Here is a 16,576-nt window from a genome sequence, read left to right as displayed (position 1 = left end):
AGATATATGGTAGTGCCCATTGTGCAGTCCCTTTCAGTGCTCTTTAACAAGTCATGGTGAAGTACTACACTGAATACATTTAGACTACCTCTTCACTCCCATAGCTGAGCTGAGCCTTTCTTTCCCATTTTCAAAGATTCCCATTTCTCCACCAGCGTTAAATGTCTGGTAAACATCGCCAAACAGGGCCCCAAACAGTTCACCCAAAATCTTTCTGTTGCTTGCTCTCTCAACCTGTCGCATATGATTAGAATGATCCCGCCCACCATGAGGTGGAGCCAGACTAGGTTGCCCTGCACCCCATCCAAATAAAAATTTTTAAAGGATCCCAGGACTCTTAACAAAGACACCCAGTTCCAGTTGTGAGTCTGCTGGGAAGAGCAGTCAGCCAGGTCTGACTGCTCACATAGGTTCCTAGCCAAAATGCTGGACCTCCATCTAACCCAGGTGGTGTCACACCAGATGACAAAGTTAACCTATTTAATGACTTCTTTGCCTCCATTTTCCTGAGCAGGGACCAGATCAGCCCCCCGCCACTGGGCCCCCCTCAAGCCCCAGGGGAGGCACACCTAGGCCAAAGGTTAGTGAGGATCTAGTCAGGGAACTTCTGGAGGGACTGGATGCATTTAAATCAGCTGGTCCGGATGATCTCCACCCCAGAGTGCTGAGGGAATTAGCTGAGGTCATTGCGGGACCCCTGACACGGCTTTACGAGCACTCGTGTTGCTTTGGTGAGGTGCCAGAGGACTGGAAGAAGGCCAATGTGGTTCCCATCTTCAAAAAAAGGGAGGAAGGAGGACCCGGAAAACTATAGGCCAGTTGGTCTTACCTCGATCCTGGGTAAGCTTTTTGAGAGAATTATTCTGGCACATGTCCACGAGGGGCCAACAGGGGAGATTATGTTTAGGGGCAACCAACACGGGTTCATTAGTGGCAGGTCCTGTCAGACCAACCTGGTGGCCTTCTACAACCAGATCACCAAATCCTCAGATGCAGGGGTAGCAGTGGACATAGTCTTCCTGGATTTTTGGAAGACCTTCAACACTGTCTCTCACCTCGTTCTCATTAAGGAACTGGGGGACTGTGGTGTCAACACCTACACAGTCAAATGGGTCGCCAACCTGCTGGAGGGCCGCACCCAGAGAGTGGTAGTGGATGGGTCATTTTCAACCTGGAGGGATGTGGGCAGTGGGGTCCCCCAGAGCTTGGTGCTTGGGCCCACACTGTTCAACATCTTCATCAGTGACTTGGATGAGGGGGTAAAAAGCACCCTGTTCAAATTTGCTGACACCAAGATGTGGGGGGATGTAGGCACGTTAGAAAGAAGGAATAGGCTACAAATCGGACCTAGACAGGTTAGAAGGGTGGGCAGACGAGAATAGGATGGGATTCAACAATGACAAGTGCAAGGTGATGCACCTGGGGAGGAAAAACCAGCACCATACCTACAGGCTGGGGAACTCCCTTCTCGTCAGCACAGAGGCAGAAAAGGATCTTGGAGTCATCATTGATGCCAAGATGAACATGGGCTGGCAGAGTGGGGATGCAGACAGGAAGGCCAACCACACCTTTTCATGTATCCACAAATGCATCTCAAGTAGGTCCAAGGAGGTGATCCTCCCCATCTATGCGGCACTGATCAGGCAGCAGTTGGAGTACTGTGTCCAGTTCTGGTCGCCGCGCTTCAAGAGGGATGTGGACAACAATGAAGAGGGTCCAGACAAGGGCCACTCGCATGATCAGGGGGCAGCAGGGCAGGCCCTAAGAGGAGGAGAGGCTACGGGGCCTGAACCTGTTCAGCCTCCAGAAGAGAAGGCTGGGGTGGGGGGGGAGATCTAGTGGCCATTTACAAACTAGTCAGAGGGGACAAGCAGGCACTGGGGGAGTCCCTGTTTCTCCAGGCACTACCAGGAGTGACTAATAATAATGGTCACAAGCTGGCAGAGGGTAAATTCAGATTAGACATCAGGAGGCGCTACTTCACTGTCAGGGCGGCTAAGATCTGGAACCAACTTCCAAGAGAAGTGGTGCTGGCACCTACCCTGGGGGTCTTTAAGACAAGGCTTGACAATCACCCTGCTGGGGTCGTTTGACCCCAGTACTCTTTCCTGCTATGGCACCTGATGATCTGCTCAGGTCCCTTCCGATCCTACTAACTATGAAACTATGAATAATAAGCACACGAACACATACTGTGGGGTCCCTATGAATTAAAATGTTGACTGCTAGAGCACAGCTCAATGAACTACACGATACATCAAGTACAAATTATGCATAATACTAGCCCAAAACCAAAATGCTTATGGATATAAGTAGGTACAAATGTGCTACTTAAAAGTATGCTTATGTAGTACTTGTGCTAAAACTTGCAGCAGTTTCAAAAATGGCAAAACACACCAATTATAAATGAACTAAATCCATGTATACTAATTTGGCTATATGTAGATTACTACAGTATGTCATTTCAAAATGTTTTTTCCAATTTTGCCCCTCACTTTCATGCAGCTCAGGGAGAGTAGGGTCAGAGAGTAAGCAGGGGAGGGAAGAGGCTACAAGGGGGGCTGACCCCCAGATTTATCTTCCCTACTGTAGCAGTGGGAAGAGAACAAATTCAAGGCAAACTTCTAATACTTAGATTCTATACTGAAAAAATTATAAGAAATGTATTAAGTTTTCCATATATAGAATCTAATTATTGCAGTTCATCTCATACTCAACAGCATATATATTCAAGTAAATATGGTAAGTTGTAGTAAATATCCTGCTAATGTAAACGAAGTCACCTCAAAATGTTACGTTAGAACCAAGTTTGAAGATAACAGGAGGTAAAAAGGTGCCACATCAACACCTGATGTCAGTTCTTAATATAGATACAGTGGAGAAAGAATAGATCTCTCACCAAATGACTATTTAGACATAGTACAAAGAAATGACATACTGGAATCTGATGATCACAGGGGTTTGATTTAAACACTTTTTTTAAAATCACACAACTGTTAGCCCATCGTTTTATAATCATATTCTCCCTTTTTTCTAAAAATGGTTTCTCCTCTGTTTTTTCCACCCATACAAAATAGGGAAATGTTCATAGCTGTATGCAGTTTCTACTGCACAGCCTAACAGAAATATATTTCTCTCAACTTCCCAGTTACAGGATACACCTGATATTTGCAGAAGATAAAACTGCCTTAGTCTGAAAATGTTTTATGATCGTTAAGGGCCACCTGAAGTTTCCCACTAGGTATAATTTTTATAGAATTGTTTTTATAGATAAATTTTAGAGCTTGTGTATGCCAGCATTCTTGAACTGTTTATGAACAAATTCTGTTTTGCTTCTGTTACTTTTATTCTACCTATACTACTTGTAGAAACAGCAAAAAGAGAGGCCTGTTTCTTGGTAACATTCTTTAAATTAGTATGAAAGTTGAGCCACACTAACAGTAATAAGTCACTGGGCTCTGGGACAAGATTTGTGGTTTACAGATAGTACTGGTGAAAAACGGACATGCTTTCTCTGCCAGTATCAGAAGGCAGAGTTGATCCGCTAATCTCCAGTCATAATCTGGTGAAAGCACCTGGCTGGAAGATTGTATTTGGTCTCACTTCAATATACTGGTCTCATGAACTTGTGTTAATTAGTTTTAACATGCTTCTTTTACATCTACAAAACAGTTTCTCTTTCCCGCTGTATCTTAGGTTAACCCTTTCAAATAAAAACAATTATTTGTCTTTTCAATTTGAATTGTAAAAGTGCAACAGAAACAAAAAAAACCCTATCAAATCATATTCAGAACTCACTGAAATATCACTGCATCTCTAGTTGACAAGTATTTAATATCCCATACACACAACAAAATATAGAACTGCATTCAATGTCTATTACTGGAATAGATTCAAAGAACTAACATATCAAGGTGAATATTTTAAGCGACTCAATGTTGTTGATTCCATTTTTGGTATGTATTTACCCTAAAGGAACTGAATTTTCATAAAATGTTAAGTCTTCACGCTCCACCCGCCAGATTTAAGGTGCATCAAGCTGAATGCTAGAAAGCTAAGAAACAAGAATTGCTACTCACGTTTTAAGATCCTGAACTAAATAACTAAAATACACACCTATAGTCCCCCCCATGTCTTTTCACTCTAAGTCTTGAATCATTACTATGTCCAACAACCTTCTACCCATTCACATAGATGGAGAAGGGGCCGAGGGCACAAATCATAACATGAGGGAAAGTTCACCTCATCTTATTCAGGAGTAATGCATATTTTCTTGCAGTTCCATTTTCACATTAGAAGTGCTGTACAGAACAATATATTTGGACCGCTGGAAAGAACTCATTTTACATTTTGCCAATGACCAGTTACAGCTAAAAATTTGGAGGCTCAGGAGGAAAATGCCTGGTTCCACAAACAATACCATTGTGCCAGTCTTCTGGGAAACAAGCCGAAGGGTAAAATAAAGATAGCAAGGGGTTTTAAAGACAAGGAGAGTCAGGAAAATTATCCCATAAGCATGAAACGTTGTTGAAAACTTGATCATTCCTGGCCAAGAAAAAAGCAACAGAAAGCAATGAAGCGCACCAAGCATAGCAACACTGATCTGCCAAAAGGAAAGACAACTTGAAGTGGCTAAAAGAGGAGTGGAGCTGCCTTGGGGAAAGTAGCAGAACTAAACTGCTAGTCAGAAGTAAGCTTCATGGGCTTAATTGATAGACACAATGCTGTGGAGAAAGGGTGAGCTTAGGCAGAAGCACACTACTGAACATGCCTGAGGCTGAATCAGATATCTATTAGCACTTTGATCAGAAGTCTGTGGAGACGGGATAAAAGAAACAGATCTGAATTTTAAGCTATGAGCAAACAATTTAACCAGCTGGAAGGGCAAGCTATGCTTTAACTTGCCAATATACAAGAACAGTTTCTCTAGTAAAATTGAACTAGTTAGACTAGTTGCTGGTACAAGAATTGTTTGTTTTCATCTTAGAAAGGAGCTGGTGTCTAACTTTTGCTTAGAAGGGCCAACAGGCAAGTCTCTTTCAGATGTAGTGCTAGTGAGTGAAGCACTGCTGGTATGGTATGGGTTTTTTCTCCTGAGGTGGAGCACCTTGTATTTCTCTATATTGAAGGTCACCAGGTTTTCGTCTGCCCACCTTGTGAGCATGTCCAAGACGGCCTGAATCCTCAGCCTATCCTCCAGTGTAACTGACCTTCCCTAGTTTTGTGCTATCTGCAAACTTGGCCAGTTCACTTCGGACACCCGAATCCAGCTCGTTAATGAATATATTAAGTACCAGCCCGAGTACTGAATCCTGAGGGATGCCACTGGTCACCATGTGCCATGTTGACTTGGTTCCACTGACTGTAGCTCTGGCTCCGACCACGGAGCCAGTTCACCAGCCGTTGGACTATGAGGTTGTCAAGGTCCCAGTGCCCCAATTTTGCCACGATGGCATTACAGGAGACAAAAAGTCAAAGGCTTTTTTTAAAACCAAATATACGACATTAACCTCTTCCCCCATTCAGGCAACCTGTCACCTGGTCATAGAAGGAGAGGAGGTTGGTCAGACATGACCTACCTGTAACGAAGCCATGTTGGCCGTCTCTGAGAATGGAGCCTTCTGTCAGCCTGTTATTCATATAGATTCTTTGATAATTTTCCTCAAAGATCTGTCCAGGAATTGAGGTCAAACTGATTGGCCTGTAGTTACCTGGATCTTCCTTTCTTGAAGATAGGCACCACATTTGTCCTCTTCCAGTGTTCAGGAACCTCACCCGAGCGTCACAAGTTCTTAGATATCCACACCAACGGCCAAGCTGTCAGCCAACTCTTTTACCACTCTTGGGTGCATTTCATCTCGGCCCGCTGATTTATAGATGTCTGGCCTCTCAAGATGTTCCCTCATGAGGTCTTCACCAAATATAGATGTATGGGTCACCCATACCCTCATAATCCTGTGTCCTGTCAGGCAGGATGGCCCCCTTGATCTGGTGAAAAAAATGGATGCAAAGTAATCATTGAAGAGATTAACTTTTTCCTGGTTGTCGTCAATTGTCAGCTGCTCCATTTGATTCAGCAGGGGTCCAATGTTGCTCTTATTTTTCTTTCAACTTCCTACCCATGTAAAAAAAGGATTTTTTTTATTCGCCTCGATTCCCATAACCTGTTTGAGCTCAGTTTCAGCCTTGGATTTTCTGATCCGTTCCCTACAGGTGCAGCCAGTGATACATAATCCTTCTTAGAAGTACTTTCCATCTTCCAACCCTTACAGGCTTCTCTTTTAAGGTTAAGGAGGTCCATGAGTTCCCCATTTAGCCAAGGGGGTTTCCCAGCCCTTTTACTACCTTTTCTGTAGGCTGGAATGGACTTCCCTTGAGCTTTTAGGACTGAGTTCTTAAGGGGCAACCACTCATCTTGGACTCCCTTCTCTGTCATGATCTTTCAGGGCCTCACCAACCAACCTTCTGAGCTTGTGGAAGTCTGCTTTCCTGAAGTCAAGGATTTCTGTATTGCTGACTGATTTGCCAGCTTAGTGATGGATAAGGAAAGTGATCAACTTGCCATCACTGTTACCAACATTCCTTTCAATCCTCAAGTTGCTCACTAGATCATACCCTTTGGCCAAAACTGGATCTAACAGTGCCTCACCTCTTGTCAGCCCATGGACTTTCAGTCAGATAGAGATTGTCAATGTAGGTGAAGAAGCTACATAGACCAGTCAGATTTGGCTGAGTGCTCTTCCCAGGAGATGTCAGGGTGGCTGAAATCACCCATGACAACCATGCATCAAGAGTGTGCAGCCTCTGCTAGTTCCCTAGAGAGTTCATGGTCAAGCTTTTTCTCCTGGTTAGGAGGTCTGCAAGAGACTCCTACAGTTATATCCCCTTCACCACGTTCTCCCTGGATTCTAGCCCAGAGGGTTTCAAGTCGCCCTCCTTGGGTGCCAATGCCAGCTAGTAGGGAATTGTACTGTTCCTTGACAGAGATCTATATCCCCACCCTTCCTCTCAGCATGATCCCTCCTATACAAGGTATAGCCATCTATACCTATAGTCCAGTTATAGGTGGACTATGGTGGAATCCCACCAGGTCTCCATTAAACCTATGAGATCATATTTGTTACTGCTTAGCAGGAAGACCAGTTCCTCTTGTTTGTTCCCCATGCTCTTAGAATTAGTGTATAGGCCGCTAAGCCTGCCATTGAAAGCCATAGGCTTCTCTGTGCACTTAGGAGAGTCTTGTCCATGGGCTGGGGTAGGAGTACTTTTGAATTTCCTGACCTGTTAATTATGCGCTTGCGTCTTCCTGGGCTTGTTCTGATGGTTGTCCGCTGGTCCCCTGGCAAGCTTAGTTTAAGGCGCTGTCAAGCAGGTCAGCCAAACTGATTGAAAAAAGCTTCTTTCCTGTTAGGGTGAGGTGGAGACCGTCTCTTCCCAGCAGACCACTGGCTCTCTCCCTGAGGCATGGGCTATGGTTGAAAAAGCTGTAGCCTTCACAATGGCACCAGTGCCTCAGGCTTCTGTACCTCTTCAATATCTTGCTTTCTCCTGTGCCAATGACCCATAACTGGGAGGATTGAGGAGAAAACCACCCATGCCCCCAACCCTCCGAGCCCAGCCCCCCCAGAGCTCTTTAGTCACTCATGACCCAGCCAGGATTGCTCTGAGCCATGTCATTTGTGCCCACATGGATTGGGAGCATGAAATAGTGGTCGGAAGGCCAAAAAAGTTTTGGAATTCTCTCAGCAACATCCCAGACAGGGGCCCCTAGGAGGCAGCAGACCTCACAGGCTAAGGGGCTGGGGAGGCAGATTACACCCGCTGTCCCCCTCAGGAGGAAGTCTCCCACAACAACCACTTTGTGACTCTTCTTAAGTGTGGTTGCCGGTTGCCTTCCTTCCTCAAGTGCTGGAGTCAGCAACTGCACTTAAGTTGTTACAACAGGTTCATAGCTGTGAAGTTCCAGAGGGGCAGTGACCCTGGCACAGGGTGCCTTGAGGCTAGAGATGACCTTTGTCAAAAGCGACCACAGACTGGACTTCATGGGGGGGTCCTCTCGTCTGCCCTCATCCTGCTACCCTTTCATGCTCTTCTGTCTTCGGTCCTTAGGCGAAGAGCCTGGCAGTAGGCATCGATCTCATTGTTGCCATCCTGACGACACAAAGCCTCCGCACTGCAGCCTGCCGCTCCCTTATCTGGCACTCTAGGGGCTCTAAGGCGGAGCATCTCCACAAGGGGAGGTGCCTTTACTCCTGAACGCATGTTTCACAGTTGGTAGGGTCAGAAGGGACCCAAGCAGATCATCAAATCCGACCCCCTGCCATGGCAGGAAAGAGTACTGGGGTCAAATGACCCAGGCAAGGTGTACCTCTATCTAGCCTCCTCTTAAAGGCCCCAGGGTAGGAGCCAGCACCGCTTCTCTTGGAAGCTGGTTCCAGATCCTCGTTGGCTGCCCTGACAGGGAAGTAGCGCCCCCTGATATCCAGCCAGAATCTATCTTCTGCCAGCTTGTGACCATTATTTCTTGTCACTCCTGGCAGTGCTCGGGGGAACAGGGACTCTCCCAATGCCTGCTGATCCCCCCTGACTAGTCTGTAGATCCCCTCTCACCCTTCTCTTGGGAGGCTGAACAGGTTCAGGTCCCTTAGCCTCTCCTCGTAGGGCCTGCCCTGCTGCCCCCTGATCATGTGGGTGGCCCTCCTCTGGACCCTCTCCATATTGTCCACATCCCTCCTGGAATGTGGTGCCCAGAACTGGACACAGTATTCCAACCACGGCCTGATCAGTATCGCATAGAGGGGGAGGTGTCTGTATTCATGCCAGGCATCCCCCACAGCCAAGACCCAGAGGCTCAGTCTGGGAGGAGGCTGGAGCCATAGATTTCATAGACATTAGGGCTGGAAGAGACCTTGCAAGATCACCGGGTTCAGCCCCCTGCCCCAGGGGCAGGAAATCTGTTGGGGTCAAATGATCCCAGCAAGATAAGCATCCATGTGAGTTTAAGGTGTCTAGAGTAGATGCCTGCACCACTTCTTGGGGAAGTCTATTCCAGACTCTGGGGACTTAGACAGTAGAGAATTTTTTTCTTATGTCCAGTCCAAAAGGGTCTTCCCAGAGTTTGTGACTCTTAGACTTTGTCTTCCCTTGGGGTGCCCTGGTGAACAGACGATGTTCTCCCAGTTCCTGGTACACACCCCTAATAGGCTACCATCAAGTCTCCCCTGACCCTTCACTCTCCCAGGCTGAAGAGTCCCATGCCTCTCAGCCTTTCCTCGTAAGACTTGTTCTCTTGTCCTCTGATTATGCTCATAGCTCTCCTCAGGACTCTCTCAAGCTTCTCCACACCCTCCCTAAAGTGCAGAGCACAGAACTGGATGCAGTACCCCAGCTGCAGCCTTGCCAATGCTGAAGGCAGCAGGAGTATGACTTCCTGGGTCTTATTTGAGATGCATCCATAAATACAAGCCAGGGTTTTGTTTGTTTTGCCAGCTGCAGCATCATATTGTTGGCTCATGTTCATATCGTGGTCAATCACGACTCCCAAGTTCCTTTTGGTCATGGTGCTAGCGAATGTAGCCTATAAGTATGAGGTGGATCTTTATGACAAGAGTCATGGACTCAGCCTGGGTGGAGGCCTCAGTAGTACTAGAAGGGGGGGCTCCAGTTGCTGGTAAGGGGATCTTTGGTGTGCAGCACATGACCACCATCACACAGGTAGTAGTCTGGGCTACTACCGTGTTGGTCCTTCTTTTCAGGCTTGCCGCCTAGAGCCTCGTGGCCCTCCTACTGCATGAACTCCCATGCTAATTCACATGTCAGGGCCCAGAGGACAAATTAAGGCCTCTGCTTATAAAGGTACTGGTTTCAACCTTGTGGACAAGACCTAACCTCAAGTTTAGACCAGGTACTCTGCTTCTATGTGGGAAGACCACAGCATAACCTTTTCACATGAACAGCAATTACACAGAGTACACAACAAACATAGAATTTAAAAGTCTATTAATAAGTTTAAATCAACTTAAACAGCTCCTCAAACAAACTGAACACTGACAGATCTTTTATCCCAAATAATTTAAGAACTAGAGTTACAAACTATTCAATTATTTATTTAAATAGAAAACTCAAAAATCTCATGTACAGGCTGTGTTAAAAAGAACAGACTCCATTTCCCAGCAGTCCCCTGCCTGTGTCACTACAGCCAGTTTCCATGAAAACCCCATGAGAGGCGGGGCTGTGACAGCAGGGGGCTTGGCATTCCTACAAAGACTGGCCCAAGCAGCACTGGCAGAGCGTGTCTGGGTGGGGACCTTCTCTGGCACTTGGGCCAGGATTTTGTGCTGGTGACAGCAGGGTACAGAACCAGGGCAGAGCCACAATCTGCTGCCTGCGCACCATAGGCAGGGACATGCAGGCAGCAAATGGCTGGTCTGCTCCACCAGGACATGTGGGCAATGGATTACAGCTCTACCCTGACCACACTGGCACTGCTGCAAAATCCTGGCCACAGCCCTGGAGCTGCTCCCTGCCAGTGCTGCTTGGGCCAGTCTCCAAGGAAACCCTGGCCCTCTGTTGTTATAGCCCCACCCGCCTGGGGCCTCCAAAGAAACCAACTGCAGCAATACAGGTAGGGACTGTTGGGAAATGGAGTCCAGCTGCTGACAGGATCTGCCATTTTGCCCACCCCTGCATTTGATCATTATCCATCACCCCCTTCACCTAAAGCTGATTTCCATACTACCTAGATCTATTCGGGGCAATAAGTCAGAAGTATGTAACTGATTTTGGATAGAGTTCTCATTAACTGCCACTGGTTCATAAAGGATCTGTAGCAGTATGGTTACCAGGATCTGAAAGCCTGGAAGTCTTCCCACTGAAATCATGTTTCCTTTGCTATGCACAAAAACATTACCAAGTTAAAATTATATAGCTCCAGCTGCTGCATTTCTATTGGTCCTCCATGCAAGACTCCTCTTACTGGCACTGCTGTCAACAAGCACAGAATAGACAAGACCACAGCATCTTCTCTCTTGGGTAATTTCAAATATGATGAGCCAGGATGAAAATACACCAATTCAAATGCTTAAACAGCTGAAATCAAATACAATACCCACCAAAGCATCTGTCTGTTCAATGCTTACAGGAGATTTTAAGAACATCATCCTGCCATATGATTTGCACTTGTTATTCCTTCTAACTTATACCAATAGATGGTGCAAACAAGTACATGCATTACTATTTGTAATGCATAGCACAGACTAGTGGGATAAATCAATGGAGGAATGGATAGAAAACAAGGATCAAGCCTTTGAAAATGCTGCCTGAGCCACAATGCGATTTTCAGTTCATATCTTTCCCATCTTACTCTAAACAGTCTCACTTGCTTGGAAAGTTAAAGCAGACACTGAACATGGCTCAACAATGAAAAAGCATCCATCCTGATAAACAAACAGAGTATTTTATAAGGAAAAGAAAGGCTTATACACACTAAGGTGGGAAAAGACTTCCAAAAGGTACAGAGTTGAAGTAAAGCAATTTGCCAACAGCTCTCCCTCTCATACCAACAGCCTTCAGCTCATCTGCTTTCACTGACAACTTCACCAGTCCTGTCTCACAGACAGAGGTGGTATTTTGGGTAGACTTGGGGATTTGCAGGTCAAAAAACAAGGGTGACTTAGTAATTAAGGTTCTTAATTAGATATAAAATTTCTAACAGCGAGGGCTTTTTTGTAATGATTTGTGTCACTATTTCCCCATGTACAGTCAGTATCCACTATTTTTACTTCTCATTGCCATAGTAAAAAGGAAGAAACAATGTGCAAAAGGTTGAAAAATATGATTGCATTAACACAAAAACTTAGAGGGGAAATTCGAAGATGGGTATCAACCTAAGTCAGCCACACCACCTTCCAAGCAAAGGGACAAGACATTAAGAAAGTTGCATCTCTTTTGTGAAAGCATAGGAGACTGGCTGGTAATTTATATAGTCCAGAGTTTCAGAATTTAGATTAAATTCCCTTTTTAGTGGATTAGAATCAGACATTTATTTGAACTTAATGTTAAAAACTCCTCAAGGATTTCAGAACTATTACAATTTTTTATATAGAACTATAAAAGGTATTCAGACAATTCTGAAAGTCAGTGAATTCTACTTTAATTGAAAATAAGTGTCCCCTTAGAATGACTGTATTCCATTGTGTAAACCCATATTTAAGCAATCAAAAAGTGAGTAATGGAGCAGTTAGTCAGCTCTTTAATACGTTACCTCTGAGCATATCAATTCCATTGATTTTACGATGGGCCTATTCCACATAATGGACTAAGATTAAGATAAGATTCTGAAAGAAAAGAGGCTTTAAGAGAGCTGGAGGGAGAAAGTAACAAAATCCTTTATGATTTACAAGTCATATGGTTAACACAAAACAAGTTTGATTATGGAAAGTTACATTGAGAAAGTTTCTATCTAGGACAGATTTGGTGCTCAAATGCAGTAAAGCTAACTATTTGATCATAATACTACAATGAAGTACATTTTGCTTCTTTTATTCCTGGCTAAAAAAACAGGAAGTTAGAAGTATGAATGGTCATATTTCAATATAGTGAGTGAACAGTTAAAACCCGACTGCTTTGAAGATCAGCACTACGTTTTTCATGAAAGGAAAGTTCACTAATGACAAAGTTATTTGTATTAATCAACTATGTAAAAGAATACAAGGAAAAAAAAGTCAGAGGGGCCCTCACTAAGCTAGGTGAAAAGGCAACACAGAGACTTGGAATTACTAGTACAATTTACTGCTCACTAAATTAAGCATCAACTTAAAAGCAAGTGGAAGTCTCTGACAACTAAAGAAAACCTAATGCTGCAGTCAAAAAGACAAATAATGTTTTAGCTTGCATTAAGAATAGAGAATTAGAGTAGGGTGAAAAAAATGAAGCGCATGAAGAACCTCCCATATACGAAACTGAAAATACTAGAACTATTTCTATTCTCCTTTTCAGCTTTAAAGGGACAGTATAAATGCATACGAGTTGGAGATTCTGTTTTTCATGTCTGAACAGCAGCAAATCCAAAATCCCTTTCACTGGGCTTTGAGACTCACTGCCAGAGGATAGCACCAAGACCAAATCTCAGATTCAGCTGGATGGGAATTTCACACAAACAAGTTACAGTTAATCCTAAAAATGTTCAAAGGGATAAAAAGCCCTTCAGGCTTGAGAGTCTAAATATATATTAGGTACCAATACAAGATCTTCTCTGGGAGTATGTTACTCCATACCTGCCACCTGTGGCATTGCACACTTTCTATAATACATCTGATACCTAGATACAACAATCTGAAGAAGTTTTATTCACAAAACAGAACAATTAAAAAAGCTTAACAGAAATTATGGATGAAGACCCCAAAGGTATTGAACTAACACAGAGGCCACAAATGTAAAATATAAATGGACACTAGAGTGACAGCAAACAATGTACATAATAATGCTTAAGAATATAAAAACTGCTAGCTCCATATAGTTATCAAATACCTTGTAAGAGACTAAGGCCCTTAAGTCTTTACTGCACAAACCTGAAGTAAGAAAGTGAAATGAATAAGTGACACATTAAGAAAACAGAAGTGAACACATTATGATAGTGACATTTTCTAGTACTAAGATGGAAGAGCTGAAAAGACAAAAATTCAGTGGGAAAGAAGCTATAATAGTTCATATTATCTGTCACCTCACACCAGATTATGGCCACATTATAATGTTAATCTAGTACAAAGTTATAGGATTAGAAAACAAAGATGCCTAAAAATACAAACAAGACAAAGATATCTACTGTGCATTTTAACACAAAGAATAAAATCCAATTTTCTGTTCAACTTCTAGGGCACATCTGGTTCAACATGCTCACGCAAAACTCCAAATGAATTCAGAAGACTGTCCTGCAAGAATGGCAATCAGGTGGGATGAAGTGATCCTTGCAGTTCAGAGAAGCGCATTAATGAGACAGCCTAGGGGAGACTGCAGCAGTGGTATACATGCCGCTTCCCTGAATAAGACTTCACTCTACGTAGCTGTTAGTCCAATTCTTTTCACTACAGTGAAGTCACTAAAATTGTAAAATGCAAAACAATTCATCAACTCCTAAATTTTGCCAGTTACAACTATTAAATGCTCCAAATATTTCATGTCATGAAAAATCATTTAAATTAGATGGTGCTCTCTGCAAACTTCTGCTCAACATTCATTTTACATCAAGGAACTCATAGCAACAGGAAATCCTTAACAAGTAAAGTAATTTGAACACTAAGGTTTACATACATCCAGACTCTTGACCACAAGCTGTGACAAAAGTGGTAGTAATATCAAAGAACTAGCACACCAACCAAGAGACAGAAGCAACCTGATCTGTCAGCACACTTGGCCACCACCCTTTAACCAAATACTTTAAAAATACCCACATTTCAATCTTATTTACTAATGGAATCCAAGACCAGAGGGACTTGCTTAAAACTGCACATGTAAAAGATAACTGCAACAGCACAATGCTAGACCATTCAATGCCTGACGCACAGCATTCACAGACATTTCCACATCTTCTGTTTACGCCTTAGGCTGGGGTGTATGGAAAGCGTCCTCAAAAGATGCCCTCTTTCTCATTGCCTACATGAAGGAAACAGGCCATGCCCAAGAGCACTCCTAGCTCAGGGGTAAGGTCCCTGCTGTACCAAAGCCCCTCTCCCTGGCACTCCTCTCCCTTCCTGTGCCCCAGCAACCTTACTGCCACCCTCCTGGAAACGCCGGGGCCGAGGTAGACGCAGCCTGAGAAGCCAGTGCCGAGGCTTTCCACCCCACTGTCACAAATTAAAAAGTGACCAAGCCACAAGTCCCTGTTGGGGAAACTGAAGGACCTCAGGGGAGCGCCAGCGCCTAAAAAGGGGGGAAAACCCACCACACAGGGGGGCAGCGAGAAGAAAAGCCACTTTCCCGGCACGACCCAGCACCAAGTCCTCGGCCGGCGCCAGCGCCCACCCCCAGCGCCGCCTGCCGCCCTCTCGCCCGGCTCGGGCGCCAGCAGGGCGGCGTCCTTGGCGCCCCCCGAGCGTGCTGGGGGCGGCCCCTGCGGCTGCCCCGTACCGAGCCGCGGAGGCGCCGCCGCTCCCCACTCCGGCCCGCCCCGCGCTCACCTCGCTCCGCGGGGGCGGCCCCGGCTCGTGCCCCGCTGAAGCCTGCGCTCGGGGCTGCCCCGGGGGGCAAGGACGACGACGGAGGGCGGCCGCCGCTACTGGGAGCCGCGCGCACGGCGGAGCCCGCTCCGCATCACTGCCCGCGCCCGGCAGCGCCGCTGCCTCCGGAGCCTCCTCAGCGCCGCGTCTCCATGGCCGGCGCGGGCGGCAGCGGCGGCGGCTCCCTCGCGGCGCTGGCAGGGGAGGGGGCGCGTCCAAACCCCGGCGCGCGGCTACGTCCCCCTCGCGCCGGAAGGGGGGAGGGGCGGCGCTTCGCACCGCACCCACCCCTCGCTGTAGTCCCCACCCCGCCCCGCTACCCGGATGTTCAAGGGGTGGTCACGTGGTTGTGGACGTGACGTAGAGGGCCTCGCGTGACGTAGGTGTTCTCCTCCAGTTACTGCGGGGAATTACCTGCGCATGCGCCGCCGGCTTGACAGTCATGTGCAGAGTGCTGGTGCTGGGGATCGTTACAGGGAGCAAAGGGAGGCGGGTAGCTGTGCCAGGGCAGGGGAGGAGGTGGCCCCCGGCACACTGCGCCCGTTGGGTTAGGGAGCTTTGCCCCTTCCACCCCCCCCGCCATGTTTTCCTCCTAGTTTGTCCTCTACAGTCAGTACTTGGTTTCAGGGCTCGTCTTAACTGTTCCACGTGTGGCAACATGCAGACTGAGGCCTCAGGGGTTAGGAAGCTTTGCCCTCCCCGCCCGCCCCCAATGTTTTCCACCTAGTTAGCGCCTGACAGTCCCTGCTTGGTGATTCTGCTATGCGTTGCAATGAGACACCAATTTATTGTGCTGAGAAAGGAAACACCTTCCGAGGTGCATTATCATGTGGAACATCTGTGTGGCAGGTTGGTGTGGCATGGCTGCTCAGCTGATTGTCAGGAACGGGCTGGGGCTGCAAGTGCCAGTTAGGAGGAGCCAAGTGGCTGCCTCCCACCATTGTGTGAGTTCAGTGTTGGGCATGTGGGCTTGCAGGTGCAAAGTGGGGGTCATCAATCAACTCCCTCTGCTTTGCAAATTCAAACAGAGGCACTACCAGGCACATCTTTGAACTTGCTGAACCCATGGTAAAGCAAGATGCAGAGTTGTTGGAAGGGCAGACTGGCTCCCATCACACCATTAAATTAACATCTGCCAGGGGCCCAGCTGTCCAGTCCAGGGCTGTAAAAGTTCTAACTTAGTCTGGCCTAATCAAATAAAAAAGCAGGAAGACAAGCAAGTGAACAATGGATTCTTAATAAGGGGAAAGATGCATAGATCCTACAATAAACCGACAATTTAGAAAGACCAAGCAAAGAACAGTGAAAAATTACCAGGTGTCCAAGCAAATGACACAAGGCTAAAATGCACAGAAAATGGCCAA

At 46.0% G+C, this 16,576-nt stretch overlaps 1 protein-coding gene across 1 annotated transcript in view; it reads right to left on the bottom strand.

Annotated features, from left to right (window-relative positions):
* Positions 1-15,482, bottom strand: part of GALNT1 (polypeptide N-acetylgalactosaminyltransferase 1) — a 202,624-nt gene extending 187,142 nt beyond the window's left edge. The window contains exon 1 of the mRNA XM_090049575.1: positions 15,174-15,482. The gene's annotated coding sequence lies outside the window, so the exon portion shown is untranslated. The remainder of the gene's footprint in view (positions 1-15,173) is intronic.
* Positions 15,483-16,576: the final 1,094 nt, after the last annotated feature.

Source organism: Crocodylus siamensis, chromosome 5 (assembly GCF_052110815.1).
Source record: "Crocodylus siamensis isolate JL-2025a chromosome 5, ASM5211081v1, whole genome shotgun sequence".
In the NCBI taxonomy this organism is placed as follows: Eukaryota; Metazoa; Chordata; order Crocodylia; family Crocodylidae; genus Crocodylus; species Crocodylus siamensis.
This window is presented reverse-complemented; position numbering and strand designations above follow the sequence as displayed.